The sequence below is a fragment of the Chionomys nivalis genome, chromosome 20 (assembly GCF_950005125.1).
Source record: "Chionomys nivalis chromosome 20, mChiNiv1.1, whole genome shotgun sequence".
In the NCBI taxonomy this organism is placed as follows: domain Eukaryota; kingdom Metazoa; phylum Chordata; class Mammalia; order Rodentia; family Cricetidae; genus Chionomys; species Chionomys nivalis.
Window position 1 is genome coordinate 26434808 of NC_080105.1, and position 24707 is coordinate 26459514.

Here is a 24707-nt window from a genome sequence, read left to right on the forward strand (position 1 = left end):
GTAGCTTACAGAGTCTGATGGATGGGGTAGCCTACTTACAGGAAATTTACCTGATGACTGGCTAGATAAGCTGAGGCAGGTGGTAGAAGGGCCCTGGGATTTGCCTCAGTATGGAGGGCCTAGAGAATGTGGTGTCCTGCTGGTTAGGTGGTCACTCCCAACTTTGTACTCTGTGTGTAGTAGTGGGCTGTACTTCAGCACTAACTAGCTCTCCTTAAATTAGCCTATTTCTTATAAGGTATATATTGCCACGTGCCTGTTGTATTGCCAGTCTGTTGGCATGTTGCTCTTTGGGGAGCTGACTGGTGTCTCTAAGACTCTGCCCTTCTTTTTCCATTTCTCTGCTTATAATTCTAACCTGACTCTACTCTGCCTTGCCATAGCCCCAAGCAACTTTATTTATCAATCAATGAGAACAGCACATATTCACAGCATACTGACAGACATCCCACAGCATGGGAAGGATTGAGTAAACACATTAAGTTATAAGAGAAAAATGACACAGATCAGAATGAAATCATCTGTAAACTGCCTCACAAATAGCATGAAGCACTATTCTGCTGAATTTCAGATGAGAATGCAGTCTTTGCCATCAAAATAGATATGGTGTTTTCATTGCAAAAATAAATGTTGAGAACATGTAGGTAAGAGGTGCTATGTTTCATGGGTCACAAGCACTTATAGACACCCCAAAACAGGCAACTGGAAATGTTGGGTGAAGTTCCAAATCTACTTGTGGTTTCAAGCAATGACACAAACCTTAGACAAAAAAAAGAAAAAAGAAAAATAAAGAAAGAAAAAGAAACAGTGCTGTAAAATCAAAATAAATAAATAAATAAATAAATAAATAAATAAATAAAGTTGTCAAAACTTGCACAGATTTTAACTTACCAGGATAGAAAAATACCCTGTAAGGTAAGAGAAAAATAAATGTATGTAACACAATCAACTTCATGGATGATTTAATTTAAACACTTCCTGAGTAATCTGAGAGGTAAACAACCAGTTACTTCGTAGGGCATTCACCTGAAATGTTTCATATTTCAATGGCAAAATTCAGTTGCTCAGTAGCAATAGAAATGACACCTACATGGAGAAATTCTCACTGTGCAGCTAGGCAGGGTACATTTGTAAGAAGCAGGTTTATAAAGAGGGATTCTCAGAAAATAATGTAGGAATCAAACAATACAAGTCATTTGACAACTGAACATGTGCCTACATATGCATGAACACTCACATCCTTGTGTTCACACACCCGAAGTAGCAAATATATAAAACACACACACACAAATATGGAAACAATACAAGGATATTTTAAATATCATTTGCATTAGGGAGCAGAGCTTAGTGAGCACCCGTAAGAAAAATTTATTCTTCATAGTAAGCCTTGGCTATCAGATGTTATTTCCTTTTTCTATGTGTTTTCTCTTACTGTTAGTAGCATACTATTACATGATTTTGATGAAAGAAAGGAGATCTGAGACCTACCTCTAACTCTGGGTGATGAAATGACTTTCTGCATCACTCAAAATACTATAACACCTTCAAATCTTAGGATCAATACTTTGCCTCCTTCCTCTGAATTAATCAACTGGGCCAGTCAATCACCTGGACAGTAGACCTCAAGAAATCTGAGACTGATGAAATTAGTTAAGAAGATAGGAAGGATAGGTACTCTCTATGCTATTATAGACTCCTGAAGCTTCTCCCATGATGCAGTTGCTTCTATACTGTAATGGTCATGCCTTAATGCATTTCTCAATTCTAACTAAAAATAACATCTTACCCTTTTTCTTCATCCCTCCATTTATTCCTAGGATACCAACCAAAACCTTAACCATGTCTTGCTCTGAGAGTTTTATTCTTTCTCTAAAGAATTCCACTGTTGCCACTTTCTTGCAGCTGCTTACAGACTTTTCTTTCACGTAAAAGGTACAAAAGTATGTGTTTCTTTTCTTCCCTTTATCTGTCTCATTTCCCTGGAAATTGCAAAGATTTACATTTTCCTCTCTGTTTAATTTTATTCAAACTCCAATAAAATTGTCCTTAAGGATTCTCCTAGTTTTTGAAAATCCTTTTATTTATCAAGTATAAAAACCACATAGCAGACTCTGATTCATAGACAATATTCAAATCTAAACTGATGCTAAATTTAAAATACCAAAGACATAACAGTTTTGCAAGAAAAAAAATAAGAAAACCCACAATTTACTCTTAAAAGTACTGATGTACTTTTTTTTTGCAGACTGTCTTTATTTCTTCATGTCATCTGTGAGTCATCTAATTGTTTGATCTAAGGACACAAGAATCTGGAACTCCCAACGAGTGTCCTCCAAGCTCCAATAATAGCCTAGACTTCATCGCATTGCTCATATATTGTCAATCTCTTCAGTAACAGAAGCAGCTGCTCTAATATCCCTGATCTATTTGCATTCCAAATATTGTTTTAATATTCAGTGCTCAAGAGCCTTTTCATTGCACTTCGTTTCACCTTTCGCTAGGAGTTTGCAGTGAGTTTGAGTTATCAAAGGATCAGTCTAGTTTCACATGTATTTGAGTTGATCACTGTGACATCTATTTTTTGATTAACTTTCTCTTCTGTGTATGTTAGAAATTCTTTGCGCTTTACTTACATTGGTATTAAGCAACCCACAAGTAACCTTGTAGTCATTCAGTGACCAGTTTTAGTCCCTCCCAATCTCAGGAATTTTTGTTTTAGAAATGTACTGAATTTCTTTTAAGCCTGCCAGAATTCGTATTGAATGGCATTGCTTCTAAATCTGACTACGTGAACAACTTTAAAATCTCTTATGTATATAAATAATAGTTGTTTATTTTTACTTTCACAAATCTCACTATCACCTTGTTTTAGTATCCATTACTCCTTAAACACCATTATCCTCATATATACCCTTTATCCCCAAGCAATGGCCATCTGATTGTCATTCGATTTTCCTTTCCTTTCTTACTGGATCTGTTCCTCCTGTCTATTATCCCCCAGAAGCATCGTTCTCTTTCCAATTCTGCTTTTCTCTCAGGCTTCTTTTTTGAGATGCTAATCCCTCTATGATTGTCTCCCTTCTCTTTCTGACCTGAACCCTGACTTCACCATTTGCCAATCAGCCAGATTCAGAGTGCTTGATCGGAACCAGGTTTTGCCTTTATTGCTTATCTCACAGATAGAGGAACGATCCTGCTGATTTTCATTAAACTTTTTTCATACATTTCCTCCCACACTTTGCTTTTCTCATTTCTATATTTTTTTAAAAGCCAATTCAAAATATCCTCTGCTGTCCTTTTTTTCTATAGATCCTTATATATTTCAAATTATTTTTCTATGTTCAGATACCTACATTTCTCCTTCCTTGAGAATGATTCAGAGCACATTTCCTTTATTCATCTTAGGTCACCCGTCATTTGTCATCAGTGTCATACTCAGAAGAGGTAGTTAGCAGAAAAAAACTGTCCACTTCTGCAGACCAGACATGACCTGGATCTTCCAACAGTTGGACTGGATTTGCACTTAGACTAAAGGCATGATTTGGATGAAAAGGAGAGGGGAATAAAAGATGTATCAAAATAAGAAATCTGGGTATTAAAGAAGGCAGATGACAAAATAACAGCCAAATCATTCTGATTGAAGCAGAAATCATAGAAGCAGTACACCGAGCAAAGCTACGCAGACTGACATAATTGCCACTCAGGAAACTGAGAGTTAATTTAACATAGATGGTAGTTATGAATATCTATAAGGGACATCTTTCTATATAGGATATTTTCTGACTTTATCTTTTATGAAAGTGCTCATGTGACTTCCCTAATATGTAATCTGATAAAAATTTAATAAAATATCTGAAAATTTTCAACTGGACGACTCACTAAAATTATTTACTTAGGCCTATGAGCCACATCTACATTTTATTCTATATATAGCATTGACAAATATTTTCATGATAGAACTATCTTATATATAAAACAACAACACTGTATTTTAACTGTTCTACAATACAATGTACTCTATACAGTTTTACAGATGTCATATTTATTAATGCTAATATTCCACTCACTGGACTTTATGGGAGATTAGTTCTATTGACTATTTTAAAGCGTTATGCCTACAAACAACAAGATTTTATATAATGTGCATCACTGTCCTTCATATTTCAAGATGCTATTGAAAAAATCTAATTTAAAGCTAATTTTCCATGTATGACAAATTAAACAAAAAGGCATGTGTTTCAGGAAGAATTTTCAGAGAAGTGCATGGATGCAGTAATACATATTCAAGTTGGGTTTTCATTATTTATTTGAAAAATATGTTGACTTTAATATAACAAAGATATCATCAACCACACATTTATCTTCAATAGTTATTTCTTAATATTTACATTAATTCTTATATATTTCATAGGGTGTGTTTTGCTCAAATTCATCTCAACTTTTTACTTCTTACCTCCCAAACTTACAACTTCAAGTCTTCTTTTTATCTTTCATTTAATATTACCCACGCATTTCAATTTGCTCTTATATACACTCTTGGGTGTCGAGTTATCTCTTCCTTTTTGTTGACCTACCAGGAATGATATCCTTAAATAAGTATAGAGTCCCACCTCTTGAAGTCATCAACTGTCCATAGATTACTAGTAGGGTATAAGATATCATGAACCTCTACCATCAATAATAGGGTATTGACTGGTTTGAGTTTGGGCAGGTCTTGTGCACATAAGAACAGCTGCCATGGGTTCTTGAGAATAGCATTTTTAATATCATTAACTACTACAGTCCTTCTTGACTTTTACTTTGATTATATTGTAGCCCCCTCTTCTGTGATGGTTTCTGAGCTTTCATGAGGATGTGACATAGTTGACACATTTGTGTATGAGCAATACACTCGTTCTCTGAAGATTTACCAGTTTTGATTTTATAATTACCACTGCACATCTAACAAAGAAACTTACCTATTGCTGTGAAAAATATAGGTAGAGAGATTAATTTACAGAGGAGATAGAAACTTTCTATTTAAGAAAATGATGTCTCTGTTCGTTTTCTAGCCATGGGATCTAGGATATTTTTACAGTAAGAGGCATGTGGTTTTGTTGTTGTTTTCTCTAGGAGCAGACGTTAAGTCTAATCAGCTTCCAGTTACTGCAGTGATATTTCATTTGTTTTTTAATAAATAGAGTTTGCCTGAAGATCAGAGAGTTAAATAATCCCCTTGATCATCCTTACATACTAGGCAGTGGTGCATACATGTTTTATGCCAATAATCACACTTGTTTTCCATAGAAACTGGGCAATAATGGTGTATGTCTTTAATCCCAGTCCTAGAGAGGAATATAAGATGGGAGGAGACAGCTCTCAGACACAGTCTTATTCTGAGAATTTTTGGAGGCAGAACCACCGTTTCAGACTGAGATAGAGCTAAAAGCAAGTGGCTGCTTGTTTTCCATGTCTGACCTTCAGGTTGAACCCCAATTTCTGTCTATGTACTTTTATTAATCATGCTACAGATTACACAAAAATATTTATGACTCTAATGCAATATAAAAACACCTTGCTATAGTGGTCATTAGTAGAGTTTATGAGGTTCACAGCAGAGTAATATTTTCATGAATCCCACTCAGACCAAGCAGCACATACCACCTTCTTTCAGTACTACAAAAATCTAGCCAACCAAAGTAAGGCCTCCTCATTAGGGCCAACTTGTTTTCTCTTTTTCCTGTGGATGCACTGTCTTCAGCAATATTTACTGTCAAACAAGAGAAAAGGCAATCATGGTATTGTTTTAGAAATGTGTAGGATATCTCTTACTAACAAGTCAAGGAGAGATATCACACATCTGGTGCTAAAACTATTTTTCTTTAGAAAGTTAATTCCACAAATAAGATAATTCCATTTATTCTATTTTGTATGATACAAAAATTATATATATACATATATAATTTATTATAAACAATTCTGAAATGCTATAGAAATTTTTGAGTTGTAAATATTATTTGCATTTATCAAGTTATGTGATAGATGGTCAGAGATGAAAATGAAATAGACCAACAAGGGATTTACTTTAAGCAAAAAAATGCAGTGTTTTAAAACAGAGTTCTAAATAAAATGTCATAAATCTCAAAACTATCATTTTTTGATACACATTTCACCCTAAGCCAAGTTTTATAACCATTATACTTTCATCCTTACAGTCAATTTTAGGTTAGATGAAACCACATATTTTGTTTTAGTAAGTGCTAAGGTTGCGATCTTCAGCTGGGTATTTAGGCTTCTATGATTCCCAAGTGAGGGATGCCATCAACAGAGGACATTTCATTTTCATAGGACACATGTAAGAAACCTTTCAAATTCCATATTTGTATAAAAGCAAGTGGCTGAATTATTTCTGACAATGACAACATACCTATTACCTCAAGCAAAAACCTTCTGTTCACTTATGCATTAAAATATTTCAAATATGTTTTAAAAATGCAATAGAATCAAAATGTACAATGTACTTTCTTATACTTTCCATATTGTTTGAAAGTATATGATAGTCTCATGCATTAAGATTACAAAGACACAAAAGTGTGTATACAATGATGGAATTAATTAAGAGTCATATTATATAAAAATGGAATTAAGAATATCTTGGGTAAATTTCATTTGTACACTCAGTTTTTATCATTTTTGAGACCCTGGGCTCAATCCTACACTAAGAACTAAAGAAAAAAACAGGGTTCTAGACATTATCTCCGTGATAAAGCATGTGTATAACATAGGTTTAACATCCAATGAGAGAAAAAGAGGGATGTGAGAAACAGAGAAAGACACACATGAACACACACATACATATACACACACAGAAAAACACAGAGACAGATACAAAGAAATATACACAGAGAGTGATGTGAAACATAGCAGTTATGATGAGTAAAATGAACAAAATTGATGATTATACATAATAACTATCACAAATCAAACTACCCTAGTGGCAAAATTCTTTACTTCATATTACACAAAATATAAATACAAAATTATGCTGGCTAGTGTTTTGCCAACTTCCCTGAAACTAGGATTATCTTGGAAGAAATAATCTTTATTGAGAAAATTCTTTAGCCTGTAAGTAAGTATAAAAGGCATTGTCTTCATTTATGATTGATGGCCGAAAACATTGTAGGTGGTATCACACCTGGGAAGGTAGTACTGGATGGCTGAGTAAGCCACAGCCTCTGCTTCTGTTCCTGCCTGCAGGTTCCTGTCTTGAGTTCTTCCCTGACATTCTTTCACAACAAGTTCTCATATGAACATTATAAACTGAAATAAACCCTTTCCTTCTCTGAATGATTTTGATCATGTTATTTTGTCACATCTGTAGAAACTCTAAGATAATTCCCTAGCATATACCTGATATTTCCACTTCTTATTCACGATTCATTGACAAATTAAAGGATTGATATACTTAGAGTAAAAATAAGACTTACTTTCCAGATCAAATATTGAGATTGCTTTGTGTACATATACATCCTATCTTTTAGATCATTATGATTCTTGGTTGATCCCATAGAACTTCTCACAATGCTTCCTTCTTTGAAGCAAATGCAACTTTATGCACAGATCAGTATTTAAATATCTGACTAAAGTGAAAAATTTCAAACTTGCTGGGTCTCTTCTAAGGACAATGTGTACAATGAGAATTTTGATGTGATGTTTTTGCCACATTTCAGCATTCAGATACCACACTGATGAGAAATCTGGGAAATGAATCTGATCTGGGTTTTTGAACATCTTTTTCTTACACTTTAAACTGGAAGAAGAGGCCTAAAGGGTCTTGAATAATTTGCAGATTTCCTGCAGAAAGTGTTTGTGGATCTATGAGTTAGAAGCGAGTTGAATGAATCTCTATGTTACTCATTACCTCCATACACACACATAAGAATATTTATGAAAGTGGGTTCTTACTTCAGTTATGCTAACTGATTCTATTTCATCTGATAAAGAAGGTGACAAATGTCCCACTGAAAGTGAACATTTACATCCAGTTTGAGAGTTTATTCATTAACTCTATTGGAAAAGGAGTTAACGTCTTCAAGTTCACAATTATGCTTCACTAATATTGATAGGATTGTGCACTTAGAAAATGACTACACTATTCTGATATTGACAAATTTTAAAAGAACAAAACTAGGTGTTATTTATTTATTAAGCCTCTTCCAATGTTCTTCAATTTGAATAAACTCTTTGAAATCATGGCCTAGCTTAGAAATGAGAATGTATCTGGTACCATGTAGACAATGATCAGTCGAGTATATGTGAACTGACTCCATAGAATTTAAACATGGAAAGAATCATGGATTATAAGATTAATCAAATACTTATTTTTAATTTGAATAAGTAAAGAAGAATATATTTTCATTTTAGGTTTTTGATCCAAAGAACCCATACAATAATTTAAGTCTTTAAATTCATATCAGAGATAACAAAATTATGTTATGTTCTTTTCAAGAACAGAGAGAAAAGCAAATTACATATTTGCTGTTATTTGAAAATGTATAATCTTAAAATGAAGTGTATGAAAAAAGTGACTGTTCATGCTAGGCAAAAAAAAAAGTAGTGGTACTAATTATACTAATTAGATAAGCATTGTAAAGAACTTAACTGGCACCAAATAAGGGCATAAGATATAAGCTGATAACTGAATATATCATGCTGGATGATGTAGACTTCAGTAAGCCCAAGTAAATTTGATATAATATTTTACTACTATTCAGCATTAGATTTCAGATCCTGATATGTCAGAATTTATCTGAATCTCTTCAACGTTATAGCTATACATTTTAATGTTTTCCATATATCCTGCTGTATCTCTTTCTTGTATATCTCTATTTCTTTAATTCTTTTGCGCATGTTAATAGATTTTTATCTTATTCTTTTATCTAGAGAACTCCTAAACTGGCTGTTTTAGGTTCTGTCAATTACAATCTTAATTTTAATTTGAGAACTTAATAATGATGCAAGTTTAACTTAACATTTGTTCCACTTTGATCTTCTCCTTGACTAAATAGTTCTTCTCTTAAAGATTATGACCTTTAGAATTTTGGGGTTTCATAAAACAGAAGCTATAACAGGAATCCAGTCAATGGATTATAAGGTAAATATCTCATAAGTACTAGGAAAGTGCTTCTATATTTTCTCATGGTTTTTCTTATACTGATGGGGCCAATGTTGTACAGATGTAAGCATACACTGCAACTAGGAGACCATGAGTTCCACAGTCATGACATCTCTAGAAAATATTATTTTATATAATCCCATGGCATTCTACTTGTCTGATATTTTTCTGCCCTCTCATCCTTGATGGTTCCCAAATTATTGGAGATTATGTAGATGTAAAATTCAGTGCTGATAACTCCAAAATTACCATTACCCTTCTCAGAAAAAGTTACAGGAAATTTCATATTGTTTAGTAGTGTAGCAGCTTTATAATATTTCCTTTGTTTCAGCAATCAATGGCCTACTGATGCTCATTTAGGCCAATCTGATAGAGGTGATCACTTACACCCATATAAAATGATATGAATTTATGTGATAAGATAAAAAAGATTTTGTATGAGGAGGATGATTAGAGAAGAGAGGACAATTAAGAGGGAGGACTTTGATACAGAACATTATATACACCAATAATTTTTGATGAAATAATTTCTTTAAAATCTTCACATATTATCACATAAAGATATGCAGTCTTATATGTATGTATATACATGTAACAATACTAATAGCTATAAAGTATGTTTGTTTAAGCTGTCTTTGTCTTTGGATTATGAGGCCATTTCTATGAGAAATGGTTTAACAATAGATATCTTTGTACTCTGTCTCTTAAATTTTTCCTGCACCCCTTTTTACAATGTTCCCTGGGATACTGATGAAGTAGCTGTAATGTAAGTTTATCAATTGTTGCTGCAGTGCAATGGTCCCTTGAATTCTTCAGTATGTCTACTTGTGTCTTTCTATGAAGGTCCTCATTTGTTGTAAAAAGACTATCAGGAGACATGCTAATAAGGAGGAGGGAAAAATCATACGTGGACAACACTAGATCAAGAAACAAACAAACAAACAAAACTAATGACTACTGAGAAGGAGAATTTTATTTCCCAGGTGAAGAGTCCCTAATTTGTTATCCAATACAAAGTGGTCAGCCCTGAAACCATATACACACAGACAACAAAAAGTGTCTCAGCAGGTGTATTAATATATTTATGTATAGATATAACGAGAAACAACAGTAACCAAAGGAAAAAAGACTATCAATTTGAGAGTTCAGATGAAAGTAAATAAAGGGAATTGGGAAAGGCTAGAGGGAGAATAAGAACAGGATAAAGTGATACAACTGTATTTTAACTTTCAATGTACAAAAATAAAATAAAATAATTATTAACTAATATTTTGTCATTATGTATGTGTTTCCCTTATGTGTACGTGCAAATGTGGTTACCTGATACCCACAGAAGCCAGAAGAAGATTATGAGTAACCAAGAACTGAGGTTATAGTCGTGCTTTTAGCTGGCACGTGGGTGCTGAAATTCTAACCAATGTTCACAAGGAGAAGGAGATCAACCATTTTTCTTAACCACTCAGTCATATCTCTATCCATGTTCTAATGCTAACCAGTTCTGAATTTCTGTAGAAGTCTCTGGTTGAAAAAGAAAATTCCTTGGTGAGGATCTCATGCCATACTGATCTATAAGTATAATGGCATAGACTTAGAATACACTTAAAAATTATATTGGTTTAGAAAATTAGAAATTAGAAGGATTTCCTCTAGGGTTCATGAACTTTTTTTTTTGATTTTTTTTTTAATTTTTTTCCTTTTTTATTAATTAATTAATTTATTTAATTATTAAAGATTTCTGCCTCTTCCCCGCCACCACCTCCCATTTCCCCCCCTCCCCCAATCAAGTCTTCCTCCCTCCTCAGCCCAAAGAGCAAGCAGGTTTCCCTGCCCTGTGGGAGGTCCAAGGACCACCCACCTCCATCCAGGTCTATTAAGGTGAGCATCCAAACTACCTGGGCTCCCACAAAGCCATTACGTGCAATAGGATCAAGAACCCATTGCCATTGTTCTTCAGTTCTCAGTAGTCCTCATTGTCCGTTATGTTCAGCGAGTCCGGTTTTGTCCCATGCTAAAACACCAAAACCAACAAATTCTCATCACAAAGCAAGGGTTCATGAACTTACCAGTCACTGATAATTGGTAGAATGCACTACTAGGCATGAACTTCTTCTAATTGAGTAGATCTGAATTTTAATTAGAAAGATGTCAGTTGTCCCCAAAATATGATTCCCTCTTCCCACTCTTATTGATACATTGTCATACTGATGATTATTGTGGTTCACAGGCTTACAGCTTTGTAGGATTTTTTCTGCAAATTTAAGGATTTAAGGATTGAACAGTATCAAATATTTATGGTATGTACGTGCATCAAATATCACACAATGTCATACACATTATTTGTATGTTTTTATATGCTAAATATATAAGTTAAAAAAATAAACAATTATTTTAAGGAGACAATATGGAACACGTGTAAAAAAATTCAGTCTGGATCCTTGAAATTTACTGATGAAATTTAAAAAAAAAAGAAATTTAAAGCACTAAATAATAAAGTATTGAATGAATTGCTTTGTTCAATGCATACTACATTCCTCTGATGAGAAATCTCAAGATTTTATGATGCTAACTCTGCATAATTATCCAAAACTGCAATGTTTGCTGCATACTTTTATTGTATGCCTTCAGCAAAGTCTTTAAGAAGGAATAAGAAATAAAGATTAACAGGAAAACAGCAAAAGTGAGCAGAGTAGCTCTTACAGCAACAGAGAAGGATCAATAGTGCTCAGTGTTACATTGTAATATTATCATCAATTTGTATGTGATTTATGAAAGGAAGGGGCGTGTACAACCACTTTACTGCATATTTTAACTGAGCATATCTTTTCAAAGAATGAAACCTTTTAAAGAGTAGTAACCTAACTTTATCTACAACTGCAATCGGTTTCGTATTTATTATTTTATTTCTTCGTTGTGGGTAACTTCTTAGATCACATTGGATGATATATGATGCCCCGCTGATGGCAATTGGGCTAGGAACCAATCTATAAGCATAACAGAATGTCATTAGGAATCACTTCCTTGTTTTGTTTGTTTGTTTTACCAGTCATGTTTGTTTCGATACTGGGTCTAGTATATTCCATCTCTGGCTCGGCCATCCACGCAATGTCAGGCATAGGCTCCCTCTTATGCTGTGGCCGTCAGATTGGACCCGTCATGTTTGGCCACTCTGTGCCACAATTGACTCAGCACATCTTGAAGACATGAGACTTTGTAGGTCAAAGGTTTTGTGGTTGGGATGAGGCCATATTCCCACTACTAGGATCCTTGCCTAGTCATAGAAGATTGTCGGTTATGGGTCCATATCCTTATCACCCATTACTAGTAGACATCCCTATGATTGTTGCCATAGATTTCAGGGAGTTTTCTAAATTAATCCCCAAATTTCCCCAGTACCAATCATCTCTCTGTGTGCTCCTTCCCTCTGTCCCTCTCGCACCTTTCAGGATCCCTTCTATTGCCATCCGCACCAACCCTTAATCCACTTATGAAACCTTTTCATTTTCCCTTTCCCAAACAGACCCAAGTGTTCTCCTTGGATCCTCCTTGTTTTATAGTCTCTCTTGGTCTGTGTTTTGCAGCATGTTTGTCCTTTCTTCTATATCTAATATCTTATAAATGAGTAAATACCATCTTTGTCCTTCTGGGTCTGAGTTACCTTGCTTATAATAATTTTTTCTAGTTCCATCCAATTATCTTATAATTTTATGGTATCATAGTTTTTAACTTCTGAGTAATATTCCATTGTTTAAACATATCACCCTTTCTTAATCATTTCCTCAGTTGAGGGTCTTCTAAGTTTGTTATTATTGCAAATAAAGATGCTTTGAACATGGCTGTAAAAGTGTAAGCTTCCTTATAGTATGATGGAGTGTACTTTAGGTATATGCTCAAGAGAGGTATAGGTGGTAGATTGATTCCCAGTTTTCTGAGGAACTGTCATGTTGATTTCTATAGTGGGTATAATAGTTTCCACTCCCACCAGAATTGGAAGAGTGTTCTCCTTGTTCCATATCCTCTCTACCATAAGCTTTCACTTGTGTTTTATATCTTAGGCATTCTGACAGATAAAAGATGGAATCTTAAAGTTGTTTTGATGTGCATTTCTCTGATGACTTAGGATACTGAAGATTTCATTAAGCGTCTCAGCCATTTGTGATTTCTTGGTAAGAATTCTCTAATTGTATCAGTATCTCATTTTTTTTTCTTTTCTTTTTTTTTCTTTTTTTTTATTCTTTTTTAATTAAAATTTCCACCTGCTCCCCGTTTCCCATTTCCCTCCCCTCCTCCCAAATATTGCCCCCTCCCCCCACTTCCCTCCCCCTATCCCCACTCCTCTTCTCCTCCCCCCACTCCAATCCCCCTCCCTCTTGATACTGAAGAGCAGTCCAAATTCCCTGCCCTGCGGGAAGACCAAGGTCCTTCTATCTATGTCCAGAAAGGTGAGCGTCCAAACAGGCTAAGCTCCCACAAAGCCAGTTCATGTATTAGGATTGAAACCTAGTGCCATTGTCCTTGGCTTCTCATCAGTCTTCATTGACCGCCATGCTCAGAGAGTCCGGAATCAACCCATGCTTATTCAGTCCCAGACCAGCTGGCCTTGGTGGGCTCCCAATAAATCAGTTCCACTGTCACAGTGGGTGGGTGCATCCCTTGTGGTCCTGATTTTTTGCTCATGTTCTCCCTCCTTCTGCTCCTCATTTGGACCTTAAGAGCTCAGACCGTTGCTCCAAATTGAGACTCTGTCTCTACCTCGATCCATCGCCAGATGAAGGTTCTAAGGTGATATGCAAGATATTCATCAGTATAGGATAGGGTCATTTCAGGTTCCCTCTCCTTAGTTGCCCAAGGTACCAGCTGGGGACATAATCCTGGACACCTGCGAACCCCTCAAGAGTCAAGTCTCTTGCCAACCCTAAGATGGCTCCCTTAGATAGGATATATACTTCGCTGCTCCCATATCCATCCTTCCTATATCCCAACCATCCCAATCCCCCGAGCTCCTCCCATCCTCCCCTTCTCATATTTCTCATCCCATTTCCCCTTTGCCCCATGCCACCTCACCCGCAAGTTCCCAGTTTTTGCCCTGCAATCTTGTCTACTTCCCCCTCTCCATGCGGATGACTATATGATTTTCTTTGGGTTCACTTTCTTATTTAACTTCTATAGGATCACACATTATATGCTTAATGTCTTTTATTTATGGCTAGAAACCGATTATGAGTGAGTACATCCCATGTTCCTCTTTTGGGGTCTGGGATACCTCACTCAGGATAGTGTTTTCTATTTCCATCCATTTGCACACAAAATTCGAGAAGTCATTGTTTTTTACTGCTGAGTAGTACTCTAATATGTATATATTCCACACTTTCTTCATCCATTCCTCCATTGAAGGGCATCTAGGTTGTTTCCAGGTTTTGGCTATTACAAACAATGCTGCTATGAACATAGTTGAACAGATACTTTTGTCATTTGATGTGGCATCTCTTGGGTATATTCCCAATAGTGGTATTACTGGATCTTGGGGTAGGTTGATCCCAAATTTCCTGAGAAATCGCCACACTGATTTCCAAAGTGGTTGCACAAGTTTGCATTCCCACCAGCAATGAATGAGTGTGCCTCTTTTTTTTTTTTAACTGGGTTTTTTGCTTTGTTGAAGTTTAATATATTGAGTTCTTTAGTATTTTGGATATTAGCTCTGTTTTGGATTTGAACTTGGTGAAAATACTTTACCATTCTCTAGGCTGTCCCTTTGTCCTACTGACCGTGACCTTTGCCTTACGAAGCATCTCATTTTCTTGTGGTTCCATTTCTTGTCTGTAGTTCTTTATGCCTGTGATACTGGTATACTGCTCAGAAAGTTGTCTCCTATGCCAAAGAGTTCAAGATACGAAATGTGTATTCTTTGTTGTCAACTTGACTATATCTGGAATGAACTACAATCCAGAAATAGAGGACACACTGTGATCCACATATTGAAGCAGGAAAACAATATGGCTTTGTTCTCGATAGTTTTCTAGAGTTATAGAAGTTATTGAATCTCTCTCTCTCTCTCTCTCTCTCTCTCTCTCTGTGTGTGTGTGTGTGTGTGTTTGTCTGTCTGTCTTTGTTTCTGTGTCTCTCTACACACACACACACACATATATATGTATGGAGTTATTGGAATGATTTATAGGATACAGTCTCACTAATCCAACAATGTCTAGCTTTAAATGGAAAGTTCAAGAGTATAATAGCTGCTCAAGCCCATAAGTTTGGGTGTCTCAGCTCATCTTTTGAAATCTTGAAGCAGTAGGTTCCAAGGCAAGGGTAAGCAGGTGAGAATTAAGGAAACCTTTCTTCTACTATCGCCTTTATATAGACTTGCAGCAGAATGTGTAGTCCAGATGATAGATGTGCTTTCCCTCCTCAAGATCTGGATTAAACTCAAAAGTCTCCCTGTCCCAAGATCCAGAATAAAAGCTTATGCCTCCAGCCTCAAGATCCAGGTCACAAATGTGTCTTCCATTTCTGTATTTTTGTAGTTTATTCCAGATATAGTCAAGTTGACAATCAATACTAGCCACCACAAGATTTTTCCACACTTTTTCTTCTATTGGGTTCAGTGTATTTGTTTTTTTGTTCAGGTCTGTGATCCCTAGATCACGTGTGCATGGAGATAGATATGGATCAATTTTCATTCTTCTACATGATGACATCCAGTTAGACCAGCAGTATTTGTTGAATATGCTTTCATTTTTCCATTGTGTGTTTCTGGCTTGGCTTCTTTATCAAAAATCAGTTGTCCAAAAGTGTGTGGATTTATGTTTGGGTCATTTCAAATAAATATTATTTTATTGTAGAAGTTTTAGTATTCATGTTTCACAGTAGTTACCATGTATGACATACGGAAACAAAAATATTTTTTCTATCTTTGCCTTTTAACCATTAATGAATTGGTATTACACACAAATATAACAATAATGGAATTAAAGTCTAAAAAGAGTTATCAGATTAACTATTTTTAGAAGTTTACATGACAGGAAAACTCATTCAAATAAAATAAATTTTCTTTATCTACAAAATAATGATTACTGTGTCTCCATTACAGTATGAGTCAAGTCATCAGGGGTATTTAACCCCTAAGAGGGTTTCTTCTTAATCCATTGAAGGACAATATTAATAAAAAAAGAATGTTTTCCTTCCCTAAGTAATTACTTATAGTATTCAGGACAAGCTTTTTCAGATGAACAAATTATATCCAAAGAGCTCCATAACAAAGCATACAGCTGCATCCATTGGAATCTTTGCTGAGACATCAACTGTCTGTTCTAGATGTTTCAATTCTTTGGATAGAGGTTGGCTATCCCAGAAAGTAAGTAAATGTAGTAGCAAATATTCCCAAAGAATTAAAGCTCTGATAGCGAAGGAAATGCTGCTTGTGGCATTTGATAGGAATAAACAGCTGGTAAAAGATGCAACAGAAGTTAGGGAAGCAATATTAATGACAATTTCTGAGGAATTTTTTTTTATTTTTGGTGTTTCGAGTCAGCATTTCTTTGTTGTTTTGGAACCTGTCCTGGAACTAGCTCTTGTAGAACACGGGGCTTCCAACTCACAGAGATTGGCCTGCCTCTACATCCTGAGTGCTGGGAATAAAGGTGTGCTCCACACCTGCCTGACTTCAAAGAATATTTTTAAGTGATATAGTGTGAAGGCTGCATCAGTGGTTAAGAACACTGTTTGCTTTTCCAGACTGATTCCAGGCATTCACATGAAAACCATTTCTAACTCCATTTTCAGGAGATAATGGAGGTATGAGATGAGCAGCATCCATACAAGCATAGCATCTATATGTATGATATATAAATGATTGAATCTTAATAAAAAATCTTATTGGCAAGACTATACAGGCAAGGAAGGGTTGCTATGCAAAAAAGTTATGCTAGCAAAAATAATTCCTCTTTTTATAAAATAATATTGTCTAATATGTACCAAGCCAGATAAACCATGACAGCTTCAGCTTCTGCTTTAAGATCTGGAGGAAGAAAATAAAATTCCTGTAACAATTAAAATGACAGCATTTCCAGTACTGTCCTTAAGTAGGTGGATTAAGTGAGTGGGCTGGCTCATGAGTTATTTATTCTACTTGGAGTGCAGGAAAAAAATCATATAAAAGTAATCTTTTGAAGATAAAGCTTAGAAGTTATGGTTGTTTTTTTTATTTTTTATACTTTGGATTGAATTACAATTTATATGACAGCCTGTGGAATTTATTAATGCTTCCCATTTATCCTAAAAGATAGATTCTTCCTCTACAAAAAAAAAAAAAAACAGATGAATTCCCTTGAGGTAATTCCGCACTCTCTCTGTAGTAATACATAAAGAATAAACTGATGCAATGGAGGCAGATTTTTTAAAGGAAAGTTTAGAGATGAACAATATTTTTAAAAAGTAAGGTAAGAATTGTTGTGAATATTCATAGTATCACATTAGCACATACAATAATTATAAGCTCTATAAATAAGCATGCTGTTCTCTTCCTTTCTAGCATAGTTAATATTTCATAAAATGTTCTGATACACTGTGGGGTTACCAACACTCTCTTTAATGTAACATTTTTCTTTGAAGGACTGAAAACAAGTGGTCTCTCCAGGGCATCATAAATCTTAGTTTTCATTTACACTATTGAAACCATAAAGAACATAAAACAATATTTAAGCCTCAGAGAAGACCAATTTTCAATACAAAAATGGGATTGTTATGACAGTAAAGGAATGAGAAGATGAGAATAGGAACACTCCAATTTACACAAGGCTGCCAGAAACAAAATAAAGGAGGCACAGCAGCCGCAGGGATTAGATATGATAGAACAGTGTCCAGGAAACTGAAATGGTCCAGGTGGATGCCTCATTTATCAGTCATCTGTATCAAAGAATTCAAGCTATATGGCTGAAGACAGATGATTAAATGATTCTAAACTGACAATTAGAAAACCATATGAATTTAATTGAAAGGTCATCATTTTATAAAATATGCAATAAAATAATATAATTTGATAAAACTTTAAGGTATAATAGCTGCATGGAATTTAGCCAAAATGAACTAATATTCCCTAACTATAGTCAATATCTTTAAATTTTGAAACTCCTAAAGCTTGGCAGATATTTAATAAAATATCTGAATTTGTATCCAGGTATTATATGATTTATTTCTCTGAAGTTCTACTGAATCAAAATTGGAGAAAACAATTTGCTGGCAGTTTATTATCCAATACTACAATATTATTGTTATTTCTAAATATCCCCTGGAATTGACAGAACATAGATGGGTCTCCATAAAAATGTTAAAGAACATCTTCATTAATGTGTTAACAGAAACAGCTTTTGAAAATCTTTATGCTAACAAACTAAATATATAAATATGTTTCACTGTTAAATAAAATAAGTAAAATTTACCATATTATCATTTGCTTAATCACCCAAAGTAACACATAATCAGAAGGAGGATGGCTAAGCAAAGTTTAATAAACACATTTGGCTTAACAAAATTTATATACAAGCATATCAACCATTTCAACTTTATATGGTTATAAAGCACTGACAAGCATGTAAAGATTTTTATAAATGTGCAACCAAAACACGTATAATTTATAACACTTATCTAGAATTTTATCCTATGGAAAATTGACTTGAAATTTCTGCCTTTAATTATTAGGGATTTTCAAAGCTGCTTGAGAGTTCCTGTGCTTCATATATTTCACATTACTAGTTCTATGTTAACAAATTTTTGAATGGTCTAGCACAGAATACAGGCACATGGTAAAGGTAACAGTATAAAAATTCACAAAATTGGAGTAAAGAATCTGTCTAATTTCCTGCATTTTTTATTTCAATAATTTTATTTGTGTTTATTTGCTATATTTATTATTATTACTTAAATTTATTGTTTTAATTTACATCCCACTGAAGTTTCCCTTTCCCTTCTTCCTACCATTCCCTCCCCTGACATTCTCACTCCCATTCCTCTCCTCTGTTTTTGCTCAGAAAGGGTATGGCCTGCCATAGGTGTCAAAAAGCATGGCATATCAAGCTAAGGTAGGGTTAAGCTCCTCCCCTTGTATTAAAGCTGGGCAAGGTAACCTCATATGAGGAATACTTTCCTGAACACCAGACAAAGCATTAGGGACAGGTTCAGCTCCCCCAAGGGGTCCCACAGTGATACAACTGTCACACATATGTAGAGGACATAGGTTGATAACATGCAGGCCCCCTAGCTGTTGGTCCAGAGTCTGTGAGCTTCGATGAGCCCTATTTAGTTGTTTCTGTGAATTCCCTTGTGATGACCTTGATACCTTTACTTGTATGATTCTTTCTACCTTCCCTTAAACAGGATTCCCTGAGCTAAGCCAAGTGCTTAGCTGTGGATTTTTGCATCTTTGCATCTGTCTTCGTCAGTCACTGAATAAAGTCTCTATGATGCTATTTGGAATAGTTACCAGTCTGATAACAGAAGATGGCCAGTTGAGGCTACCTAGCCACTGTTGCTAGGTGTCTTAGATGGGTCATCCTTATAAATTTGTGAGAGTTTCCCTTGCGCCAGGTTTCTACCTGACCCCAAAATGCTCTCATCAAGATATGTCTTTCATTACTCTACCCAACCCAATCTTTCATGTTCCCGGCCCAGCCACGCCCCAGCTGATTCAAGAGACATTTAAAGAATTATTGAATATTCATAGTCATCAGAGAAGAGCAAATCAAAAGGACATTGTGATTCCATCATATACTAGTCAGAATGGCTAAGATCAAAGAAACTAATGACAGCTTATGGTAGAGAAGATGCACAGCAAGAGGAGCCCTCTTCCACTACTGCTGGGAATGGAGACTTGTACAGCCACGTTAGAAGTCAATATAGAGCTTTATCTTGGGAACCTAAATAGGACTTAAATAGACCTTCTGAAGATGGGTGATAGTTGTATGGTTTGGGCAGTTTGTGGAGTCACTGACAGTGGGATCAGGATATATCCCTTGTGCATGAACTGGCATTTTAGAGCCCATACCCTATAAAGGGATACCTTGTTCAGCCTAGATACAGAGGATAAGGCCTTGGTCCTGATTCAACATGACATGTCAGTTTTTGATGACTCCCTATGGGAGGCCTTGTCCTCTCTGAGAAATAGATGGTGGTGGATGGGGGAAGGTCAGGGAACAAGAGAAGGGGAGGGAGAACTTGGATTGGTATGTCAATTTTTTTTTAAAAAAAGGTTGTTTTTAAATTTTAAAAAAGTGAATTAAAAGTATTCAAAATCACTCTAATTCAAGACCGTGCTATACTACTTTTGGTTATATATTTAAAGTATGCACAATCATTCCATAATAATATTTTTTTCAACTATGTTCATAACAACATTATTCTTTTTTGGTTTGCATTTATTATTATTATTTTTATTATTATTATTATTGTTACAAATTTTCACCTCTACCCTTCCTCCCATCCCCCCCATTTCCCCTCCCCCTCCCTCTCCAGTCCAAAGAGCAGTCAGGGTTTCCTGCCCTGTGGGAAGTCCAAGGTCCTACCTCCTCCATCCAGGTTTAGGAAGTTGAGGATCCAAAACAGACTAGGTTCCCACAAAGCCAGTACATGGAGTCGAATCAAAACCCAGTGCCTTGGTCCTTGGCTTCTCAGTAATCCCTCCGTGTCAGCCACATTCAGAGAGTCCGGTTTGATCACATGCTCCATCAGTCCCAGTTCAGCTGGTCTTGGTGAGTTCCCATTAGATCAGCTGGTGGGAATGCAAACTTGTGCAACCACTTTGGAAATCAGTGTGGCGGTTTCTTAGGAAATTCGGGATCAACTTACCCCAGGATCCAGCAATACCATTCCTGCGAATATACCAAGGGATGCCCTATCAAACTACAAAAGCATTTGTTCAACCATGTTCACAGAAGCATTATTTGTAATAGCCAGAACCTGGAAACAACCAAGATGCCCCTCAATGGAAGAATGGATGAAGAAAGTGTGGAATATATACATATTAGAGTACTACTCAGCAGAAAAAAAAAAGTGACATTTTGAACTTTGCATGCAAATGGATGGAAATAGAAAACACTATCTTGAGTGGCGTAACCCAGACCCAAAAAGATGAATATGGTAGGTACTCACTCATTAGTGGATTCTAGCCATAAATAAAGGACATTGAGCATATAATTCATGATCCTAGAGAAGATAAATAGGAAGGTGCACCCAAAACATAAAACCATGTAGTTATCCTCCTGGATATTGGAAGTATACAAGATTTCCAGGCAAAAATTGAGACTTGGGGTTTGGGGGAGGGTCGACAGGGGTAAGGGGAGATGGGGAGAAAGAAGTGAGAAGGGGAGGATGGGGAGAGCTTGGGGAATGGGACAGTTGGGATGGAAGAGGAGTGGATATGGGAGCAGGGAAGTATATATCTTAATTAAGGAAGCCATTTGAGGGTTGGCAAGAGACTGGACTCTAGAGGGGTTCCCAGGTGTCCAAGGAGATGTCCCCAGCTTGTTCCTTGAGCAGCTGAGGAGAGGTCGCCTGAACTGGCCCTATACTATAGCCACTCTGATGAATATCTTGCATATCACCATACAACCTTCATTTGGCGATGGATGAAGCTAGAGACAGAGACCCACATTGCAGAACTGGACTGAGATCTCAGGGTCCAAATGAGAAGCAGAAGGAGAGAGAACATGAGCAAGGAAGTCAGGACCACGAGGGGTGCACCCATCCAACAACATTATTCTTAACAGCTAGAATCTGGAAACATCTAAGATGTTCCTAAAACGAAGACCGAGACTGTGGTAAATTTACACAATGGAGTATTAGTTAGCTGCTAAAAACAATGACATTAAGAAATTTGAAAGTATATGGATGGAAACAGAATAAAAAAAGAAAAACCATCCTGAGTAAGGTAACCTAGCCCCAGAAAGACAAACATTGTGTATATTCACTTCTAAGTGGATATTAACTGTCTTGCAAAGGATACCTATGTTTCATTCCACAGGCCCAGAGGAGCTTAAAGTGTAACAGCAACTCATGGATTTTCCTTGGAAGGGGAAACAGTAGACTTTTCCCTTTTTTTTAACTGTAAAATCTGTAATACTAATAAACCCCCTTTATTATGAGTGACATAGGGAATTTAAAATGTGTTGTGAAAATCTTTCATGTTGGAATTTATTACTTATTTTTTTCTATAAATTTCTAATATGCAGTCAAATGACCCAACTAATAAAGTAATTTTTATGTATCTAAACTTTTATGTATCTTTTACTTATTAGAGACAGAAAGTAAATACTTAAACAAGGTCAGTGATATATATCTATATGAGATTAAAGGCAAAGAGGAGAGCCAAATATCATTTAACATTTTAAAAGTTGGCTTAATAAAACAAGAATGGCTTTTTTCTCAGATAATTTTAGTATATATTTAATTTATTATTCATGCATTCTAATCCAAATACCATTAAATTTTTTAAAAATTAATTGTATTTATTGTTTCTTTTTAAATATAAGTACAAGATTTGTGCGTATGCGTGTTTTGTATATATTTTTTTATTGAAAGTAGAGATGGGTTTCACATTTATATTTTTCGGAAAACAAAGGAAAAATTTATTTGAATTGCCCATTAAAATATTTAAAATATAACTGTACAAGAGGGTAAAATTGAGTGGGAAGGAGGTAAAAAGAAGGAAGAGGTACCAGATTTTAAAATTTCTTTCTTCCTTCTCAAATGATCCAATGTGTGCTGGAATGAAACCCATGCAGCCTGCAGGGCATCAGGAAGAAACAGAGCAGCAGATGAGTAGGCACTGACATCTGTGGCTTGGGAAAAAATTGGCAAGAAGAGCACAAAACAAGTCATTAAGGAACTCAAAGTGGCCATAAAAATGAAATCTTCTAAAAAGCATAGGGCAATTTAAATTCTTACTTTTATCGTCTCCTCCTCGTCAGTAAAACATAGGAAGATCACCGTTGGTGAGAAATGAAAAAAACAATCTGAAAAGAAACTCCAAGCATTTTGTAGAAAATGGAAACAGAACAGCATTTGTTCCTTCATGCAGAGAAGTTGTCTGAAAATATTTAGTGTAAATCAGCAGCACTTTCAGAAACACACTACAGGTTGTATCTATGGCGTAGTCACAAAATTTGTGTGATTCTGTTGTTAGATTTCTAAAATTTGGAAACTATTTCACTTCAAAGAGCCAATCCCTAAGATGTTGAGCACATCTTCTGTATGTTAATTGCTATGAATTACAATAACAAATAAAACATCATACTGAACTTTGCAATAGAAATAGTCAGCACCTAATCTATGACTCATGCTTTAGATAGAATCATAAATCTTATTAAATAAATTAGATATGAAGGAGTTCAGTAATCTAATTCAAGTCTTGAAGTGCTGAGAAAGTATGTCACTAAGAATAAAGACATTAAGAAGGGCTGGAATGAAATATTTTTCTATATTTTCAGAGTATGCTTCTGTTCATAACTTATAGGAACAATTTAAAGACCACATTACCTTGTAATAACATACACTTGAGTGCAATTATAATTGAAAAGGGAAAGCTTAAGTCTAAACACTCCAAGAGGCGATTTTGACTAATACTTAAGTATGGATGCGTGTAAGTATTAGTAGACAATTTAAAAATAGTAATACAGTAATGTGAACCTATCTTAATTTTGTTTATGATAATTTTCTCACACATCAATTTACTAACTTCTGATCTTGTGTCTTTTTTGATAATTTAGACTAAATAAAACGTCTATTACTGTCCTTGTAAAATGACTGCATAGATTGCTTGTTTAATAACTTTGAACCATTGTATTTTGTTTGGCAGAATATTATGAATCACGTGTAACATAGCAGGCCAACTAAAACATCCCAAAGATTTTAGTGATTTAAAAGTTCACAATGATATGAACTGAGTCACTGATATAAATTGTAATGCCCACAATGTCAGAGTAGAAGTAGCTTTAATTCTAAAATAGAGTGCACAGGAAATATTTTAGGTGCATGATGGGTATTAAATATTTCAAAACACACTAAAGCTGGGTATTAATCTGACTTTAATATTAATGATTTTTATAATGCAATATATTCTATGGTTTCAAAGTGTAAAGAACATGGACAGATGAGTTAACTTCCAAATAATTCTAAATAGTCAACTGAATGTCTTCTGATAATTGATATGTAAGTTAAAAAAAAGTTGCACAAAATGTTTATGAGCCCAGGGAATTTATCATAGTCCTGCATGCTCCTTGTTTGGATCCAGTATTTTCTGTCTTACTTTGATTGAAGTATTGAAATATTAATTAAAGCTTAAAGGAAGCACTTCTACCAAGATTTTATCTGTATTATAAAGCTAATTTAGTTCCTCCCAGCTTATTCCCAATAGCTTATAGTCCTCAGAGATACTCTGAGATATTCTTAGAGGCATTCAGATGCAAGATTCTTGAAATAGTGATATAGTTAATCCATTGATGCATAGTTGCTTCAAGATTCTTGACTTGCAGAAGGATATAATATATATAATGGTGTTATGTATTTC